Genomic DNA, 22,783 nt, shown 5'->3' on the forward strand with positions numbered 1-22,783 from the left:
TCCCAATGTCTCCACACCATCGACTCGAGACTCATCTGTCCGAAAAGGAAGGTGATCCGTGTATTGATCTTGAATGGATTGATCACTGTCTTCTGTGACGATCTTTCGATTGAAAATATTTAAAAATTAACTATTAATAATATATATCTCAAATTTTCAATACCTTGAGAATATATAAAATCATCTTTGTTAATTTTTAGGATAAATATCATGGACACATATGATATGATTGGTTATAAAGACTGTCTGTCAAGTATAAAACATGCCCTAGAAAATGGTATGTGTCAGTTAAGATTGACTTGTAGGACACACATCTAACAGTAGGTAGTGGTACAACAATATCGTTCTGGAGGGATCAATGGCTGGCAGCTTCATCACTCAAAGATCTCTTTCCTGATCTTTTTGTTCTTATACAGGAGCCAAATATCTCTATAGCATGCTTTTGTAACAAATTAGACAAACAATCATTTTTCAGAGATACCCTTAGTAGATTTAGTGAAGCCAGGATCACTCAACTATTGTACCTTCTTGATGAGGTGAACATAACAAATAACCCGGATAAGCCAATCTAGAAATGGGAAAGGAAAGAAAAATTCTTAACAAAGAATTGTTACAACCTGCTTTCCCATGGAGGTTTAACACCATACTTCCCATCTATAATCTGGGCGCTCCCAACCAAGGTCAAAATCTTCTCCTGGATCCTCTTCAACAATAAGTTATTGATTGCAAAAAATCTCGAAAGAAGACAAATAAAAGTGCAGACCAAATGCTCTCTTTGTGCGGATGAAGAGGAAATAGTAAATTATTTGTTTATATCCTGCACATTCGCCAAACAATTATAGGATCAAATAGCAAACTTGCTTCACATCCAATTTTGCTCTAGCTCAGTCACCCATGCATCTCCGGAGAGAACAAAGGAAAATGGCTCCCTAAACAAATCTCACTGAAAGCTCGGGATTTTATGGTTGGAACTCTTTGCTGGGCACTACGGAAGGAGAGTGAGAAGAATATTTCATTTTGAAACTTATCTTCCCAATACCTTATATAGAAGGTTCGTCTCTACAGCCTAGGAATGGACACTCTGCTATTTAGATTAGCATAATCGCGGACTGCTCGAGGCGCTAGTAGTACTCAAAAACTAAAGCACTAACTGTAAAATTTAGGACAGCCTCGACTCAAAAAATTGTTCCCGGCTAAGAAATATGAAGATAGGAACATGGACCGGCTTCGTGAACGCAAGGAGATTCAGACCTCTTATTCATGGGACCTGCAACTTATTTCTTTATGCATGGATCCCATGGTCCTTGCATGGCTCACAATCTCCTTGCACGTTTTCTGATACACCAAAGGCACTGTTACAATGTCATGGGAGAACCTCTGATGGTCCCAACAAACTCTGTAATTAAGATGTTACCAAAAAAAAAAAAACTCTATAATTAAGGTCACTCTTTTCTGACCACTCTGTACTTCTCTATTTAACAACTGGAAAGGGTGGCATATCCTCCCACTTAATACAAAAAAATAAGAGGATATTGTAAATTAATGCATCACACAGCACATGCATGCGGGAAAGAAAAAAACTAACAAATACCTGAGACTAAATAAAAAATATTGCGATTGTGATTAAGGTTGTACCACAGTGCTTCCCTAGTGATAACAAAGTAGTTGCGTGGGTCAACAGACATTTCAATGTCAGACTAACGCCATAAAACTTCGACAATCATCCATGACTGCGTATTAACAAAGCTTTCAACCTCATAAAATATTCACTTCGAAAGAAGGTTCAAATTTAAACAGCCAATCGTAAACAAAATGTTTTTTTTTTGGTGAAAAGCCAGGAGGAAATTTCCCCCCAAGTTCATTCATTAGTGAAGGTGAATAAGTACATGGTTTTGTGGGTGACAAGATGGTTGGTATTTGATGTGACCACGATACCCATTGCAAGAGAGGGCGGTTGTGAGGTATTGAAAGAGACAGTAGGAGAGTTTAACATGCCAGTTATTTTAGAGCTCTACATGACCCATTACACCGCTTCCCATTTCAACTCGTAAACTCTAATTTATCTTATCCGGATCCTTTCCGTCCCTTTTCTTGGCTTGCATTGCCTTGTGTTCTCGGCACGCATCAGGGATGACTGAAGCTTGGGACCGTTGTTTGATTGTGCGAATTCCCGAATGCCCACGCTTTCCTTGTTCCTGCGACGTGCAAGTACAAATGCTTCAGTTCTTCTCAAAGCTTTGATTTGCTAGCTCCTCCTTATTCCTTTGCAAACATTGTCCATTCTTCGAAGACTTGAGTGGTTTTTTTTGCAATTTCTAGTTCCGAGTAAGCTTCAAAATGAAAGATTTTATTATTGTATTCTTTCCGTATCATCCAATGTGCAATTAAAAGAAGTGAAGTGAGCACTTTGCCATGTTGCTTGCACAGGAATGTTTGGATCCAATCCTTCCATACTTGAGAGATGTTGTTCGGCAGCTGTGGTTGGTGCAGATCTTAAATTACCAATCATCATAAAGTAGTAAAGTATAGACAGTTCAATAGGAGATGGTCCACAGTTTCATTGCAACTATAACACAATCTGCACAACTAATCAACTTGGACTCTTTTTTAATTACTTTTTTTATTAAATTTTTGATTATTAGGATTTTATTGTAGTAAGCCAGCCAACTGAAAACTTTAAGTTTTTCTGGAATTGGCAAGAACCACAATGTCTTTCCAGGCTTGGTGTACCCTTCCATCAATTAGAAACAAGTAACAATTTTTAACAGAAAATTTCACTATCTTCCTTCACTTTCTACAGTTTGTGATCTTCATCCTCTATTAATCTTATACTTGAGAGATATTCAATGAGCTTTAGGTAGTCGTCTATGGCAGCGTAACTAAGTGAGGCATTGAAATTTGATCGGCAGTCAGTGTATGAGAAGAAATCGGCAATGCTGACAAATGGATTAATAGCAAAAACTTGAAGGTCAAGTAGAACAATGCTTAGCGACGCTTTCTTCAACTAAACATCATATCAGAAGGATGTATTTTTTTCATTGCCTACTCTTGATAGGGTGAAGTCTTAAAGGTTCTGGCAAGCTTGATAACTCCTCTCTATAAAGGTGAAAAGGTGAAGCCCCCCTTGAAGTTTTGTTGAAAGTGGGCAGAGATAGATGAGAGATGTAATATATATTTCGGATAATCTTCTTCCAAGGTTTTTCTGATTATGTATATAAGTTCCACCACCATTTCAGAACTAGAGAGTAGTTCAACATTTTCAAGTTTCGCATATATACAGGGACCGATCATGACATGTATGATCTCAAAAATGCCTGTGAGACCTTTGCAGTAGAACTGAACGTCTAAGCTTGTGATATCATCCCATCGCACGGCTTGCATAAAATGTGTAGCCGAAACTGAATATAATGGTAGCAATGGCATCCGCATTCTAGCACATCAATGGTACATCTTGGAGACTAGCACTTGTATAGGAGGTTGTGGGGAGACGCACTTTCGTGTTGATCCCAAAAGCTAACAATGAGCGAGAAGCCCTCCCTGCAGATGTGTCCCATAGATATGAGGTTTTGGATCACTTCCATAGAGGGGCAGGAGATGAAGAAGTAGTTCACTCCAACTAGGTGCTTGGTTGTCCAAAAAAACTAGTGAACTAGTGACCCTACCCGCGTGCACTAGAGTTATCGTGACATCATCTACCTTGATCCTCCAGCAATAGGATTCTACAAATGCTACCCTATCTAAGTAGCCTGACAGGGTGATCGGCAAAAAAGGCTTTGCCAATACGAAGGTTTTGTGGCTCAGGTTCCATGAGATTGGTGTGGTGGTTGGAAGGTATTGTTTTAGAGGTTAACGGGGTAGATGGGGATGCTGAGTGTGGGCGAGAGACTATAGGAGGTACTCTTGGATCTGAAATTTGAAAGGGTGAGTTTGCAGGAGGGGGAGAGTGATGAGGTACTCTAAACGATCTATAAACATGGATGAAATGTCGCCAACGAAAACATTTCAAGGGATTTCTGCAGCCTTGCTTAAATTTTCTCCATTCTCTACAGCGGAAGCAGACCTCGAATATAAACGGATGGGGAGGGGATTGACGTACAGGATGTTTGATGGAGGCAGTTTTTGATGGAGATAAGAGATGGAGGACAGGCCTGTTGATGGCTGCGAGTACATCGACATACGAGCGGCGGGAATGCTGACTCTCCCTATTTGGTACGGGATCTCCAGGTGGATGAACGGCGCAAGAAGACTTGAGTCCAACTCCCGTTCGGAGCAGGAGGTGGAGGTTTGACGAAACAAGCACGAACGGTATCACCGCTTCCCAGCGAAATGGCGTTCGCACCGTTAGAATTCGGATGTACAATAGAAAATAAAAATTTAAAAAATTTTTATTATACATCAATAATTGATTATATTTCATCCAAATCTCAAAATCTATAATCATCTTGATGATTACAACTAAACATAAAATAATTAAAAAATATAAAAAATATAAATACCTTTGATATCCACAAGACATCTAAACGGATGTCCTCAAATAATGATTCACATAAGAATCAAGAACTTTATCTCAATTTTTTTTGAATTTTTTTTTCAAAAAAATTCTATTTTTTTCTTGATTTTCTTCAAAAAAAAAATCAGTACATCTCTTCTCTCTTTGCCTTTTCTCCCTTTCATCTTTCTCAACAATTCTTCTTAGGCATCTTTCCCAAAAACTCTTTTTGGGCATCCCAACTTTTGGGCGTGTAACTCTCTTGGAGGTGTGAGGCTCCTGGGGCATGAAACTCTTTCACGTAAACCATCTTTCCGGGAGAGCGGAGGTGTAGTGAATCGTCAAGTGCATGAGGCGTGAAAGAACAAACTCCTTTGACTGTGAACATCTACACGTGAAAAGAAACTTGAGGCGTACAAACTCCTTCACGTGAAACTCTTTCACACGAGAAGCTCTCAGGCGTAAATCCCCAGGGACGTGAGAAGGCTTCTTATATTATCACGTGAACTCTTTCACATATTCCTCCTAGGGGGCGTGAAACTCTTTGATCCCTTTTTAACATCAATACTCCAAGGGGCGTGAGAAGGCTTCACATGGAGATATGGGGTGTGGACTCCTCTTTGACGTCAACTTCATCAAAGGTTATTAGGAGTCCTAATGTTTGGGGATTGAGTTTAAACATGTGTTAGTATGTGTATCCAAAATCCTTTAAAATTTTACATAAATCTAAATTCAATTAGATCCTCTAAGATCCAATCTCAAGTCTTTCATCAACTTTTTTTTCTATGTGATCCATTAGATTCTACATCTAATCAATAGTAGACCCAGACTCATGTCAACTTAATCTAATTAGAACTCTTCTAATTAATTGGCTCAAAATATGTTAAGCTCATGTGCTACAATTAGTTAGAATCCTTCTAAATTAATTGCTGAATTAAACTCTTTAATTCATAAGAACCTACAAGTCAAAATTGATGTCTAACAATATGTTATGACTATCTAGAAAATAAAATTTTTTTGTAGAATAATCAAACTACATTTCTGTAGAAAGTTACTGTGTAATTCAATCTTTCGATCATACAACATCCTAGATAAGCCATGGACATAGAATCATATCAAATCCAAATACCTATTCATATGTTTTCAATCTATTGATTATGACTCGGTTGATAAAATATTAAAAATTCTTTCTAATTTTTATCCTACTTTGACCAAAAGTATCTTTCTGAGTCATCATCCTATGAGATCATATAGGATATTTTCTTTTGTTACAAGAAGTGATTGATTTCTTATTGACCACTCACAATCTCCATGCATATTTCACCATACCCACAATATCCCACACATCTTAAAGAGTCATGCTAGGATATGAACTAAAACATATATCTATATACATAAGGTATCATGGTGATCTCAGATCTAAAGATCACTTGCACTACTCCCATTAGAGAACCATCTTTTGATATGCTAATAAAATTCTATCAGATGTTCTCCCTACGGATCAGTTCAATGAACTCATTCTCTAATGAACACCTACATTTTTGTATTGGTGTTCTTATATAAGTGATTGTGAGATCAATCATCCTCTCCATCGAGCATATATAGGATGTACCAGTCTTATCTGTATCATTGATCTTCGACTCAATGATCCTATGACTGAAAATATTTTAGATTAGGACTATCAAGATTTTAGATCTAATTGGCTCACGGTCCAAAAATCATTGTCCTAATCTCCAACCTAATTTTAGGACATTATTTCTTACCTTTTATCAAGGCTATTTTGGTTATTTCAAAAATTTATAATAATATGGCAAATAGAACCATATTAATGTTAACAGACCATCTAGTGGCATAGACTAGACCATCTAGTGGCATAGACTAGACTGTAGGATTGACTAAAACATTAAGGATGTAACTGTGGATTTGAAAAACTAGTGGATGTACCTATAATTTGGACCTACTCTTAAGAGGAATTTTGTAATTTATCTTGATTTTAATTAAGTCATGAATGAGATAATAAGATACAGCATATGACGAAATATAACGCCTCTAATTAATAATATATTATTAATGTAATGCACTTGAGTAGAAAGATAAAACAAACAAATCCGATCACATCATCCATATGATTGGCTTACAAGATACTATTCTTTCAATTCGTATTTGATAGGATGGGATGGTATCTGTCACGCCCCTGATTCGAAATCATGAGTTTAGAGATCATGACAACCATCACAAATTTATGAAGAACTTTTTCTATAAGCATGCAAAGTATTTCAAACAGAAATCAATGTATCACAGTGGAGTTCATAATAAATTTAGTCCAAAATTTAATTAACCAAAATCAACTTTAATCTCTCACAAAATTTTAATAATATTCAAAGGTCTTACATCAATTACACCTCAAATAATAACATAAAGTTATATTGTTAACTCTCACTTCCAGCTCACTTCCAAAATAATATCCATGTCTGTAATTAAGAATCTGAATCTACAAAATGAAAAAGAGAGGTAATGAGCTTGACAGTCTAGTGAGTAATGAATATCTCAATCAGATATTTTAGATATAACATATGATGTTTAAAAATAAATATCATAAATGAATATAAAAATATATTTTATATTAATTGATACAAATCAAAAATATATATTCGATTCAAAATAAAACATATATAACTCAACAGCCATAACTACGACCACACTTATCCCTATGGCAAGATCCAAAATAGAATACCAACATACAATTCCTATTGGTAGGAACCAAAAACCAACGTATAATCCTCATTGATAGGGTTTGGAATATAGTTAGGCTGAAAGCACGAAATCTGATTCATATCAAAATACTTTTGCAACAGAATATATAGATATCATAATTTCAATAAATATATGCATATTTCATAATAAATTAATAAATAATGATATTTTATAAATCAGTTGCATTCAAAATATAATTTTTTATAAATCATGCATAATTCAAAGACTGATATTTATTTTCAAAATGATTATGAAATATCTCGAGAAGATAGTTTACTACTTACCTTTCACAAAATACTGAACGAATGGATCGATTAACCTTGAGAGAATTTTTCAAAACTTATTATTTAAAATTATATTTTTATATTAATATTAATTTATAACTAAATCAAAATAAAATTTTAAATCAAGACCCCACTTAAGATCGGATCGAAAATTGGGTATCTCTCATAGATTAGATTTCTAGGATAAAATCAAACTAATCATGGAAGATGCATCTTTAGTTTCATAAATATTGAAGAGGAAGAAATAAATCTAGAGAGAGAATTCTAAAGAGAGATAGTAGAAGGAAAAGTAAAATTTTTAGAGAGAGAAAGTGAAGATCCAAACTCAGAGAAAGGAGAGAAAGAGAAGGGAGAGAAACTCTCTCTTCTTTCAAAAGTAAAAACATTTTACTTTTGATGGTCGATCTGGAAGCTGCAAAAATATTTTTCTAGTAATGGATTGAAGTTTCAAAGGTCAGATTTTTAAGATCGGTCAGTCCAATCTCTAGTCTAGGTAGACTTTCATCGGAGGATGAAGTAATGTCAATCGAAGTCAGACTATATGCCTTGAGTCCTGCATCCGACCAAGCTATGTGAAGATGAGGCCCAAGGGTTGGCTGTAGTCTTATCTATTGTTTAGCTCATCTACGAACGAGGAAAACTAATTGGTGATTATTGGAGATGGGCTTCGCTTAACTTGCCCATAAATGAGGAGTTCCTGTTGGTGATTATTGGAGACGGGCTTTGCTCAACTCGCTCATGGATGAGGAGTGCCTATTTAGTGATCTTCAGAGATGGATTTCGCTCAGCTCGTTCATGGATGAGGAGCGCTTGTTTGACGAACATCAGAGACAGGTTCTGCTAAGCTCATCCATAGACGAGGAGCACCCATTTAGCAATCTTTGGAGATGGATTCCGCATAGCTCATCCATGAACAAGGAGCGCCCATTTAGCGATCTTCGGAGAAAGATTCCGCTTAGCTCGTTCATGAATGAGGAGTGCCCATTTAACGAATGTCAGAGATGGGTTCCGCTTAGCTTATCCATGGATGATGAGTACCTGTTTGGCTATCTTTAGAGATAGGTTCCACTTAACTCCTCTATTTGGTGAACGTCAGAAATGGATTCCACTCAGCTCGTCCAAGAATGAGGAGTACCCATTTGGCGATCTTCGAGAAGGTATTGAGATCTGTAAAATAAAAACTTTTATCACTTATTTAATAAAAATTATAATTCAAGGATGATAGATACGTAGATTGTCGGAGTTTCAGATCCGAGGGATCGAAGTTCCATTTAGTCGATGAAATCCATATGCTCCTGGTCGCACCATTTCATCGATGTGATATGGGCCTTCCCAATTTGGTGCGAGTTTGCCCTACTCCATTGGTTGAGATACTTTAACTTTCCACAAGATGAGGTCTCCTATCTGAAAGGCTTTATCCTTAACACTTGAGGTATAATATTGAGCTATCTTCTGCTGGTAATTCACCATTTGAACTCGAGCTCATTCCTCGGCTTCCTCCAGTAATTCCAAATTCACCCTCAGTCCATCTGAATTGCTTTCTTTATTGAACTTGTCCACTCAAAGTAAGCTTAGGCTGATTTCAAGGGGTATTATGGCTTCGGTCCTGAAGGCAAGATTGAAGAGTGTCTCTCCAGTAGAAACTCGTTGCTTTGTGTGGTAAGTCCAGAGTATATTATAAAGCTCTTCGATCTATAGCCCTTTAGCTTGACCTAGCCATACTTTTAACCCTTGCAATAGAGTCTGGTTAGTCACTTTGACTTCACCGTTGCTCTAAGGGTGAGCTACCGAAGTCAAATGGTGGGAGATTCCAAGCTATTTGTAGAATCCTACGAACTTCGGGTTGTCGAACTGACGTCCATTATCCGTGATAATAGCTCGAGATAGGCCGAACCGGCAGATGATAGACTTTCATACGAAATCTCAGACTTTGACCTCGATGATAGTTGCCGGTGCTTCCACTTCCACTCATTTCATGAAGTAATCAATCACAATGAGCAAGAACATCTACACAGTCGCAATAGGAAAGGGTCCAAGGAAATCCATTCCCCATTGGACGAAAGGCCAAGGTATTGAGATTGGTGCTAGAGGGGTTGATGGCCATCATTGGATGTTGGAGTTTTTCTGACATTTGCCACACCCACTCACTAGGTTAGCTGCATCTTTCTGCATGCTCGGCCAAAAGTAATCTTGTTAGAGTACTTTGTGAGCGAGCACCTTGCCCCTAGATGATTGCCGCAAATTTCTTCATGGACATTTTAGAGGGCATTGTCTGCCTCTAAAAGGTGGAGGCATCGAAGTAATGGCAACGAGAATGACCTTTTGTACACCTTTCCTTCATACATCAGGTACTAAGGTGCGAGAAGTCTCAACTTCCTAGCTTCCTCTTGATCGGTAGATAGAACTCCATCTTGCAGAAACTGGATGATCGGATCTATCCAGCTCGGCTCAGGATCTGTTTGCATCACCAGAGCATCCTCGATGCTCGAATGCTCTAAAGTCTCCATATATGAGCTTCTTTTAAGGTCAGTAACTCCAAAGGTAGAGAGCTTTGATAGGAGGTCTATCCTTGTATTTTTAGATCTCAAGATTTGTTGAACATTCATGGTAGCAAAGCTAAAGGTGAGATCTTTTACTTTTTGTAAATACTTTATCATGCTGGGCTCCCGTGCTTCGTACTCTCCCTACACCTGACTGATGACAAGCTAGGAGTCACTATGAATCCTCAGGCGCCAAACTTTTATTTTTTTTTGCTATTTTGAGACCGATGACTAGAGCTTCATAGTCGGCCTCATTATTCGAAGTTGGAAAACTAAAACACAAGGCATACTCGGCGACCACTCCATCTAGACTGGTTAGAAACAACCCAGCTCCCAAACCTGCCGTGTTGGAGGAGCCATCTACATAGAGGACCCAACATTCCTCAGATGTCTTAACTTCTGGTTCATCGCTCGACCCTTCTTCTAAGATGGTGCATTCTAAAATAAAATCAACTGGTGCCTGAGCTTTAATAGATGGCTTGAGGAGGTGTTTTATGTCAAACTCCCCCTAGCTCTACGCCCCACTTGGCCAGCCGACTTGAAGTCTCAGGTTGGTGGAGTACCGACCTAATTGGCTAGCCAGTAAGAACGGTGATGGCATGCATCTGAAAGTATGGATACAGTCTCTTTGAAGATATTATAAGGGTATAAACTATCTTCTCCAGCTTCGTGTACCTAACCTCGGCATCATGGAGAACTCGGCTTACATATATTGGAATTCTATATGCCTTAAAAACCATAATGTACTTAAACATCTCAATTTAATGGATGTATATTTTTATTTTTATTATAAGCATTTTTTTTAATACCATTGCATGTATAAGGTCTATTGAATCAAGTAAATGACTCAAGTACGAGATGGTTACATACAGTAGGTCTGAGTCATGGATATTTGATTCAAAAATAAATGTTCATAACCTTTTAGTGAAGCTAGACACTTCATTATGCGAAAAGTTATAGTATGCGAGTCTCCTAGTGATTAGGATGGTCTACCTGGGTCATTGGAATGAGATTCCAAACTCATATTACTAGTGCATGTAGTGTGCACTGAATGGGGCCAACATAAAGAGGATTCCCATAATAGTATTATCACCTAAAAGGAATCATGATTTTTATAGCTGCCTAATGGACAAGTATTCTTAATCTTGAGCATATGTGGATGGATTGACGAAGCTGACTCTTTTTGCTTTAATTCACTATTGGTGAGATCTCATGAGCAAATCAAAAACTTTATATTTTGGGCATTGAGACTTAGTTGGAGCATGCATATGTAATATAGATTTTATTCCATTTCATAATGGATAGAGTAATCACCCCCTTGGATATCTAGCTTAATCATCAAAATCTGAGCTCAATGAGATCAAGTCCTAAATAATTAAATCAGATTTAAATTATTTCGACTTGACTTATATGAGTATAATTGGACATCTTGATTTTAGATTTGAGTCCTAATTGGATTAAGACTGAGTCTAGAATGAATCGAGCTTGAATCGGATTCGAATCGGATTCAGATTCAGATTGTGCTTAGATTAAGCCTAATTTGATAAAGATGTAAGAGTCCCAAATTTATTAGGACTCTCTCTCCTCTCTTGCGGCCATGCGCACCCTCTTCCTTTGGCGTGCGACAAAGAAAAGAGAGGGTGCCAACCTCATGCACCCCATGCACGCCCCCCTCCTTTGGTGTGCAATAAAGAGAAGAAAGGGCGCCAACCTCATGCACGTCTTGTTGGAATTTCATATCGAGGCATGTATGTATGTTTCAATTTTTTTTTTAAACAATATAGCAGAATAGAAGATTAAAATATTTTTTAATCTTAATCATATATGCATAAAATATAGAACACAAGAATCTACTTCATATGCTGAAATTGAATATATGCTGAATTTTATGTTAAAATTGAATATATGATCGAATCACATACCTGTTTAGTAATTTTTTTCTTCAAATCTGGATATGAAAGAAAGTAGATTCTTCCTTAGCTGTACAATTATCCGACCTCTATGGATATCCACTCAGAATCAGTCTGAAACAGTCCCCTTTGATTTTGATCTTTCTTCTCTAAGAATAATCTTCCTGCGAATCTGAACGAAGTCTGGATCGCGATCAACTCTTTGATCCATTCCTTGATCTTTTCTCCTCTTCTTCTCTTACTCTTCTTCCTTTGATTATGAAGCAATCAAGGCCTAGAAACCCACAAGCAAGGGGATGCCCAAGCTCCTCTTGGGCATGGAGATATGGGACACCCAACACCTTTGGGCATTAGGACCTTAGGGGAGAAGAGATGGAGAAGAGAAATGGAGTGTGGGGAGCTTTTGTGGGAGACGTAGGCTGTTGGAAATCAGATCCAAGGAGCCTTAAAGAAGGCTTTTTTAAATAGACAAAGGATTTGAATCCTATTCAAAATCAAATAATCCCTTAATATAAGTCCTACTTGTATTAGGAATCCTTATTCCTTTAATTATTTGATCCCTTTTAGGAGATTCATTAGGCGCCAACTATTAGAGTCTTTATACCCATTTTTGCACATACCACATGGCACTTAGGGGATGCCCCAATCTGGTCCCACACGTCCTCTTTGAAGTGGGCACGTCCAACTTGATCAAATCAAGTGGCGCCCCATCTTTATAATCAAAAAAATTAATTAAGGGTTTGATCCCTTAATCCATATAATCCAAAATCTTAGGCACCCAACAATTAGAGTCCAATGAATCTAATTCATTAAGATTATAAGTAGATAATTAATCTTGAATTAATCTTATCAAATAAGTAATTCAAGTGTAAAGAGAAAATTGGATCTAACCATATGCTAGCAAGGTTATCCTGAACCTAACAGGGTTTTTCTAAACCCAATTGAGATTTTATAAATTCAATTGCTTATTCCAAGTCTAATCCCTTTATTGTGTGACCTCATAAGTTTAATTCTATCTGGTAGTAAGATATACAATGATTTCTATCAAAGTATCATTGAAATTCTTTTCAATGGATTGGAACAATTTCTCTCTAACTCATTAAGGATTGTCGATCCTGAACAACCCTAATGAGCTCTCACAATCCACCAGTAGCACCTAGCAGTATGTAGTAGCAACCCAATAGAATCAAAAAAGAACCTCAAGGTGTAGTTAACATGTGATTCAATCTCTCTATCATGAGTCCTGACTAGATGGCAGGTCATGGATAAATTATCAAATCTCATCATCAGTCACATGATAGATTCGATAAGCTTAAGTCCAATTATGATCCTCATAGAAACTCTTTTCCATCAATCACACTACTGTGGCCATAGACTCTCGAACTTAACCTCTCAAATCTCATAGGACTACTTTTCTCTATCAAGATCGATAGATTCTATCTAGATACGCACCCTACTCCTACAGTGGATCAACCGTCACCAACATTCACTATAAGGTCTTAATGAGGTCATGTTTATGTGTCAGTCAAACTCCAACAGTCTCACTACGAGCAATCATACCATCGCAAGTCAAATGACTACTCACACAACTATAGTATTGAGACAATCACTGACAATCGATTAGAAATCTAAGTAATCTCTCATATGATCACGCTCAGTATTAGTTGTTCTCTCACAACTATCTGCACTCATCCTTAGTGTCTCTACACTGAGACCAGAGACTCATCTATTCTGAAGGAAGCGATCTATGCGTCGATCTATCTGGATCGATCACCATCCTCATGATGATACTATGACCAAAAGTATTTAGAAATTAATTATATATACTTCTAATTCTCAACATCTTAAGAATATGTATCGAAGTATTAATTTTATGGACGATTCAAGGACACATCAATCTTGAATGAAAAATAAAAATTACTCATTTATTGATCAAATCAATATATTAAGTACAAAATTGTATCCCAAAAGTATTACAATGTGTCGGTCAGATTGACTTTTAGGACATACATCTAACAATCTCTCACTTAAACTAAAACCAATTGGCCATTAATCTAAATCCCATCTTTTCAAGATGAACTTCTATCTTTGGCTGGCTCAATTACTTTGCACCTCGATATATCTTTTTTCAAGGTAGTCGCGTACAGTATGGAACCACCGCTCGATGTGCTTTGATTTCTAATGAGACCTCGGCTCCTTATCAAGTGCTATGGCTCCATTGTTGTCGTAATAAAGTAGTATGACATCCAATGTCATAACCCCAAGCTCCACGATGAACTTTTTGAATCAGAAACCTTCCTTTGCAACATCCGAAGCAATAACATATTCAGCTTCTATGGTCAAATCCACTATGATGGATTGCTTAGAACTCTTTCAACTAACTGCGCCACTATTGTATACCTACACATATCCTGATGTAGATTTTCTATTATCAGGATCAGATATGAATCTGAATCAGTATATCCCTTGACTTGCAACTCAGAACCTCCTCCAAAGATCAAGAACAAATCCTTAGTTCTTCTCAAGTACTTAAGGATGTTCTTCATAGCTATCCAGTGCTCCTCGTCTGAATTTGACTGATATCTGCTCGTAATGCTTACAGCAAGGACAATATCAAGTCGAGTATATAGCATGGCATACATGAGGCTCCCTATGACCAAGGCATAAGGAATCTTACTCATGTGTTAAACTTTCTCAGATGTAGTTGGATACATTATCTTGGAAAGACTAATACCATGCCTAAGAGGTAAGAGTCCTCTTTTAGAATTTTCTATACTGAACATTTTCAGTACTTTCTCTATGTATAGCTTTTGTGATAGGCCTAGCATCTTCTTTGATCTATCCCTATAAACCTTTATTCCAAGAATATATGATGCTTCTCCTAGATCTTTCATGAAAAATTTCTTAGACAATCATCTTTTGACTGAGATCAATATAGGAATATCATTTTCAATGAGGAGAATCTCATCCACGTATAATACGAGGAATGTTATTGCACTCCCACTGACTTTTTCGTATACACAATATTTCTCTTCGTTCTTAATGAAACCAAACGATTTGATTGCATCATCAAAACGAAGATTCTAACTCGGAGAAGCTTGTTTTAATCTGTATATAGACCTTTGCAGCTTACAGACTCAATGATCACCATCACTAGATGTGAAACCCAAAGACTGATCCATACAAATATCTTTCACAAGATATCTATTCAGGAAAGTAGTTTTCACATCCATCTATCAGATTTCATAATCATAATAAGCTGCAACAGCAAGCAGAGTACAGATGGATTTCAGCATGGCTATGGATGAGAAGATTTTTTAATAGTCCATGTCCTCACGCTGACTATAACCTTTGACTACAAGCCTAGCTTTATAGGTCTCTATCTTACCATCGGTATTTATTTTTCTTTTGTAGACCATTTACATCCAATGGGTACTATACCCTCAGATAGATCCACTAAGGTCCATACTTAGTTCGAGTGTATCAAGTTAATCTCTGACTTCATTGCATCTAATCATTTTTAGAAATCGATGTCAGACATCACTTTGTCAAAGGTATTAGGATCATCACTATGATTCTTATCTCTCATAAAAAATATTTTGTACTTCCTCCATAAGCATACTCATGTACCTTTCAGGAGGTCGGAATATCCTACTAGATCTACGAGGTGGTGCAGGAACATCAACTACTAGCTCATGAATAATGGATTCCTGAGGATCTATAGCTCTTTGCTCTTTAGAGATCTTCTCTTCAAGCTCAACTAACATTCTACCGTCATCATCCTGGATAAACTATTTTTCTAGAAATATGATGTTTCGACTCACAATCACATTGTGATCTTGTAAAAAATAAAAATAGTATCCCATTAATTCTTTTAGATATCCTATAAAACGAGCTATTATAGATCTATCCTCTAATTTATCAGCCATCTGTCTCTTGACATAGATCAGACATCTCCAAATCTTAAGATAACCTAAACTCGGCTTCTTACTGTATCATATCTCATATGGTGTGGTAGAAACAGATGTTGATAGAATCTTATTCAATAAATGAATTGTAATTAACAAAACAGGTCTTTAAAGATATAAAGGTAAATCAATGAAGCTTATCATGAACCTGATCATATCTAATAGGATCCTATTCCTCCTTTCAGATACTCCATTGAGCTGAGGTATTCTAGTAGGAGTCCATTGAGAGACTATACCATTGTCCTTAAGATATTTCAAAAATTTTCGACTAAGGTATTCACCTCCTCGATCAGATCAAAAAATCTTAATTGATTTGCTTGTTTATTTTTCTACTTCATTTCTGAATTCCTTAAACTTTTCGAAGACTTCATATTTGTGTTTTATCAGATCCACATACCTGTACCGTGACAGATCATCGATAAAGATGATGAAGTAGTTATAACCACCTCTGATCTGTACATCAAATGACTCACACATTGATGTGTATCAGGACAAGTAACTTAGTGGCCCTTTGTCCGTCCCACAAAGGGTAACTTGGCTATTTTTCTTCGAAGATAAGATTCACAAGCTAGATACGACTCTAAATCAAAAGAGCTAAGGATTCCATCCCTTTCTACTTTGTTTATCCTGTCCTCTCTAATATGACCTAGTCTATGATGCCATGAGTATTTTTCGTTAATTTTATCTCTGGATCTCTTTTGGCTTACAACACTCATTATTTGCTTATTTAAATTCACATTCGCATCAACATACCAGTGATAAAAATTGTCAATTAAAAGACCACATGTAACCAATTTATTTCATAAATAAATAAAATCAAAATTTTTATTAAAATTAAAATCAAAATCATCTTATGCTAGCAGAGATATGAAAATCAAATTCCACCTAGCTACAGAAATAAAATAACAGTCTTTCAAATCTAATCTAAATCCTGACAATAATCGAAGAAGATAAATGCTAACGATTTCTATAGTAATTTTTGCTCCATTACCGATCTGAAGGATCATGTCACCTTCCCTCAACCTTCTACTTTCTATTACACCCTGCATTGAAGTATATATATGAGCACTCAAACCAAAGTCTAATACCCAACTAGAAGCAGAAGAAATCGTAAGATTAGATTCTATTATGAGCATACCTTCTGAAGGTTTATCATTCTTTTTGATTTTTAGGCTCACCAAATAGAGTGGATAGTTTCTCCTCCAGTGGCCTTCAACATCACAGCGGACCCCTTTGCTTCAGCCTTCTTTGAAGCATCCTTCTTTGGCTTGCTCTCTTTCTTCTGCTTCTTAACGGATTGGGTCTTCTCCTTCCAACTAGACTTTCTCTTGAAAGAAATCCACTGCATAGCGAGAATAATGAACTCTTCAAGATTCTCTCAGTAGTAACCAATATGTTGATCAATTCGAGTATAGTACAATCAAGTTTGTTCATATGAAAATTTATAATAAATTGACTATATGAACTCATAAGAGATTGAAGGATCAAATCTATCTGCAATTCTCTTTGATATCAAGCCTGACCTTCCCAAGCTCCTCGATGTCCTTGATCACTGTCATACAGTGCTCATGGACAGACTGCCCTTCGCACATCTTCAAATTAAAGAGTCTCTTGAACACTTCAAAGCACACTGTATGGCTCTACTCATTATATAACTCTTGAAGGTGAGTGATCATAGCTTTGGCAGTGGGCACATGCTTATGCTGACTTTGCAACTCATTTAACATGGATGTCAGTACATAGCATTTAATCCGACTGTCTTCATCTGTCCATCTTTCATAAGTTGTTCTTTGCTCAGCAGTAGAATGGTTTGGTAATACTAGAGGTTCCTAGTCGAGTACATGACTTAGTTTTTCAAAAGTTAGGACAATCCTGAAGTTTCTTAGCCAGTCTTTATAGTTTGTTCCGATCAAACGATTGAATTCAAGGATGCGAACTAGAGGATTTGAAGCTGACATTGTTTAACTGTGAGAGTAGAGATTCAAGTTAGACTTTTGTACTTTAAATTTATATTTACTCTAGAGACTTTAAGAAGCAAACAATAACTCTCACTAATTTTTTAGATCCCTCCACTCTCTGAGTGGGAAACAAAAATTCTAATGCGATAACTGGATTCATAATGAGTGTTGCGATCCCACTGATGCCATGTATCTTACTTAACAGTTATTGATAATACGCACACCAATGCATGGACAACTCTTTGCTCAGATACTCTTCTAAGTATGTTGCATAAGTCATGTGGACTCATCTAACAGTTATTGATCACACTCCTTAGTTAAGCCCGACCCACTACTCACAAATAGGTGCAAGGCCGTCATTGGGACCCTCCCCTAACAGTTATTGGGCTCAACCCCATCCTTATCCTAGAGCAACTCTTTGCTAATAGAGTGGTTACATATTTTCGTTGCAATTGAACCACTATGACTAGTCAAGAATAATCAACACCAGTAGCATGCCCGCACATCTACAGTAGTGGAAGACCTATGAACTTAATATTTATAGAGAAGTTTCGATTTAGGTCTCATCTAATCAGTTATTATATGACCGATCTAATTGGCATGGACTAAACCAAACCACCAAGCAATCTTATTGAAGACTCAATCTTCTAAATTGATCAGGTAAGTAGAGATCAGTGGAAGTTCCCCCATTACTTTCTTTAGACAACAATAAATTAGTCAGATCAGCGAATGAAACTAATTAAATAACTACCTCTCAATTACTTGCCTTAGACACCAATAGATCAATTGATCTAAATAGATTAGCTTAAGCAAATCAGGCTCAGGCTATCGAGCCGAATTAGGTCCTTAGGTTAAGTGATTCTACATATGAGATTTAATCGATTTCATCAACAACAATTGCATGATCTTATAACTTAATTAACCTAACTCTAATCAATACTTAATTTGGATTGATCAATTACTTAATCGAATTAGACTTATTATGTTCAAATCAAAAATCTTAGATGCAATATAATTATATGATCTAATTTTTGATTTTTCTATAACCAAAACCCTCATGCACAAATATAAATTTCAGATTCTAAAACTTAATTTCAGATCTAAATTCTTTGCATAAAAGGTATGTTTTAAATCATGAAACTAATTTTCAGATTTAACATACAAACATATATCACATATATGTATGCAAAATTCAGATCTAAATAAAAATTTAGATCATAATATGATATCATATATCTCATACACAAATCATGAATCATATTGAAAATAATTTTTAGATCTTAATGTATAATTATATATCTCATATATGAATCATAAATCAGATCAAATTACTTTTCAGATTTATGCATGCATCTACATATCACGTATATATGAACTAGAAATCGATCTAAAATAAATTTTAGATCTATGCATGCCTTCTCATATCAAATATATGATCTGAAAATTAAATCTAAAATAAATTTCAGATACAAAGAAATCGTCTATACATCTCATGTATCAAAAAAAAACAGATTTTGAAACTCTTTTCAAAACATGTATGTCAATTTCATATATATTGTTGGGTATAAAATACCCCCAGCTAAAGTTTATGAAAGGCCGACCCTCCCAGAGCTCTTCTGGCTTCCGACCTTATGCAGTGTCTTTCGGAACTTTTCCGGCTATTCGAGCTTCCAAATACCATCCGAACTTCTCCAACAATGAGCTCCCCCATTCATATACAGAACTGCTCCAAATGCTCTTTGAGCTTCACTATCAGCTGACTTTCTACAGTGATCGACTATTCTCCGAATCTCTTCCAGACTTCTTCCAGCCACGAATGACTTTACTCCGAACTTCTTCCGGACTTCGTCAATGTCCGAACTTCTCCAGCAACGGGACTTCTACAATAAGAAGTCTCCATCCGAGCTTTCACGACAACTGATCTTCGTCCGAGCTTCTACAATAAGTGAACTTCGTCCAAACTCCTACAAGAGCTGGACTCCGTCCGAACTTCTACAACAGAATTAAATCCCAGACTCCTCCAACATTCGATCTTTTCCAGTGTCCTCAAGACTCCTCCAACGGACGAACCTCCACAATGTCATCCGAACTCTACTGTCGGTTGACCCTCTGTCGGATTCCTCATGAAACCAGACCTCTCCGACGGACAGTCCTCAGACGAGCTTCTACATCAGGCAAATTCCAGACGGACTTCTCTAGCAATTAGACTCCTACTAGACTTCTCCAACAAAAAATCTCCGTCCGAGCTTCTACAGCAGATGACTTCCGCCTGCAGCATCAACGCCCAAGGCACCCGACAACAGTGGACTCGTCAGTAACCTCGGAAATATCCAAGCCTCTCTTAGACTGCTGAGATCGAGAGCCAGTCCGCTCCATTAGACATCCCAGCCGAGCTTCAGCCGTCCGGCCCGAACTCTCCGGCAAGTCACGACAACAGACATCACTCCACTCTCTGTAACAGATTCCACGTGGCTCCACCACTCTTTGACAAGTCACGACAATAGACACCACTCCACTCTCCATAACAAACTCCACGTGGCCCTGAACGGCCCCCTGACGTCACTATTCTCCATAACAAACTCCACGTGGCCCCGAACGGCCCACTACCAGACAGTTACAGACGTCGCTGTTAATTAGTTACGCTCTCCGTCTATAAAAGAAACCTCCAGATATGTTCTTCTCTAAGCTTTAAACTCTATCTCGAAACTCTGCTAAAATTCCATTCGAGTGCTCCATTTTTGTTGAGATAGAGTACTGACTTGAGCATCGGAGGATCTTGTCGGAGCACCTCCAACTTCGGTTTAGACTTTCCTTATAGGTCCCGATGGCGGACGCGATCTTCTCGACTCCAACTTCTTCGATATCGGTGGAATTCTACACCAACAGAATTGACGCTAGAGGAAGGGCGGCTGTGTCTTCGCAGTACCCTTGTTCTTAAAGGAGTACTCAACGGAACTGTCTTCGATCATCTTCTTCGACATTTTCTTCTTCTTCTCCTATCAGATCCTCACCTGATGCCTCCCCAAAAGGTATCCACCAGGCGATCTACGGCCTCCGTGGCCAGATCTCAGCGAGATCTGCAAGCTCCGACCTCGTCTCCAATTTTCCAGGCTCGTCCTCCTCTGGCAACGGCAGTCAGCATGAAGCAGTTCGACCTGCTGGTTCAGCAGGTCAGAGGCCTCACCGAAGCAGTGCAGGCCATGCAGCAACAGCAGCAACAGCCGCAGGCATCTGTGCGGTTGGAAAGAGCATCGTCGGAGTTCCAGAATCCAACGATCGGACAGGCCACTTGGGCCAGTCGCCCTGTCTTTCTCAAAAAGGGGAAGCAGAAGGCAGAGAGTCCTCTGTCCGATCACGATTCCACCCCCGGAGGGTCCCTACCTCCGTTCTACCAAAAGATCCTTGAGACTTGCAGTCGAGAGGACCTCCTGGATCAAAGATTCTAGGAGATGAACCGGTGGATCGAAGAGCTCCATCATGCTCCCACTGCTTATGGTGAGGACATCTGTACTGATCCTCCTTTCTCTCAAATGATTATGCAAGAACCAATCCCGCCAAACTTCAAGCTCCCCCAATTCGAGAGCTACGACGAGACTTCGGATCCGATTGACCACCTGGAGGCCTTCCGGAGAATGATGCTGCTCCATGACGCGTCAGACGCCATCCTGTGTCGAGCTTTCCCATCCACCTTGAAGGGAGCAGCAAGAAATTGGTACTCGACACTAAAGTCGGATACTATCTTCTCCTTTGATCAGATGAGCCACCAGTTCGTTGCTCATTTCGTCAGCAGCCGACGTCCCAGGAGAGGTTCGAAGTCCCTCATCAACATCAAGCAAAAGGAGGGAGAATCCATCCGAACTTACGTCAACCGTTTTAACACCGCTACGTTGGAGGTCCGAAACTTGAACCAATCAATTGCAATGGCCGCCCTGAAGAGTGGTCTTCAAAAGAATGATCTTCTGTTCTTCCTGAAAAAGAAGTATCCCAGGGACTTCGTTGATTTGCTGGCTCGAGCTGAAGGATATGCCCGAGCAGAGGAAGCCTTCAAGATGAAAGACGAGGAGGCCGCGAAGGAGCGGCAGACGGGTGACTCCAGCAAGCCCGCAGCTGAAAAAAGACTGAGTGAAACGCGGCCACATTCTCGAACTCCCCTCGGACACAAGCATGTCCGAACTCACTCCCGAGCTCGTAGGCAGAGGAGCCCGGACCACAGGGTTCGACGGAGCTCTCCCCCAGGAAGATTCCACAGCTACGTTCCCCTCAATGCTCCAAAAGCTCAAGTGCTAATGGAGGTCAGGGAGCAGCTGCCAAGGCCAGAAAGGATGCGCACACACCCCGAAAAGCACAACCCTAACAAGTTCTGCCTCTATCATCGTGACCACAGCCACGGCATGGAGGAGTGTATTTAACTTCGAGACGAGATCGAGGAGCTCATCAGACAAGATCGGCTCGACAGATTCATTCGACGCCGGCCTGAAGGTAGAGAAGATCGATCGAGGACCCTACTACAACCGGAGCCGCCAAGGAAGGAGGAACAGCCTAAAGATCGACCTCCAATCGAGATCATCAACACTATCGCTGGAGGATCCCGACGGGGAGCAGACCTTCTGCAGCTATGGGATTCGAAAAATCTATGAATGTATTACCGATAACTTTGCCTTAAATAAAAATTTCTTTCATATTCGCATATCTTTTCTTTTGGTACAAGCTTATAATGACAGGGAGTAGCTCCTTCAGACAATCGAAATTAAGCGTATCAGGAACAAGAGGAAAACCTCATCCTAACATGAACAAAGACCCGATTATTTAGAGATCAGATGAGGGGAGATGCCCTTGCAACGGCCCTTATGCGCCCCCACAGCTATGTTAGGAACAAGAAG

At 38.4% G+C, this 22,783-nt stretch overlaps 1 protein-coding gene across 7 annotated transcripts in view; it reads right to left on the reverse strand.

Annotated features, from left to right (window-relative positions):
• Positions 1–2,177: 2,177 nt before the first annotated feature.
• LOC105035449 (NAD(P)H-quinone oxidoreductase subunit S, chloroplastic) overlaps positions 2,178–22,783 on the reverse strand; it is a 52,445-nt gene continuing 31,839 nt past the window's right edge. For 3 of the 7 annotated variants that reach the window (XR_012136711.1, XR_012136708.1, XM_010911009.4), the window contains one exon: positions 6,800–6,980. The gene's annotated coding sequence lies outside the window, so the exon portion shown is untranslated. Of the gene's footprint in view, positions 2,196–5,126; positions 5,144–6,539; positions 6,684–6,799; positions 6,981–17,270; positions 17,288–22,783 lie in introns of those variants that run through there. The other 4 variants (XM_029261956.2, XM_073248387.1, XM_029261957.2 and 1 more) reach the window with 4 other exon arrangements.

This window comes from Elaeis guineensis, chromosome 14, assembly GCF_000442705.2.
Source record: "Elaeis guineensis isolate ETL-2024a chromosome 14, EG11, whole genome shotgun sequence".
In the NCBI taxonomy this organism is placed as follows: domain Eukaryota; kingdom Viridiplantae; phylum Streptophyta; class Magnoliopsida; order Arecales; family Arecaceae; genus Elaeis; species Elaeis guineensis.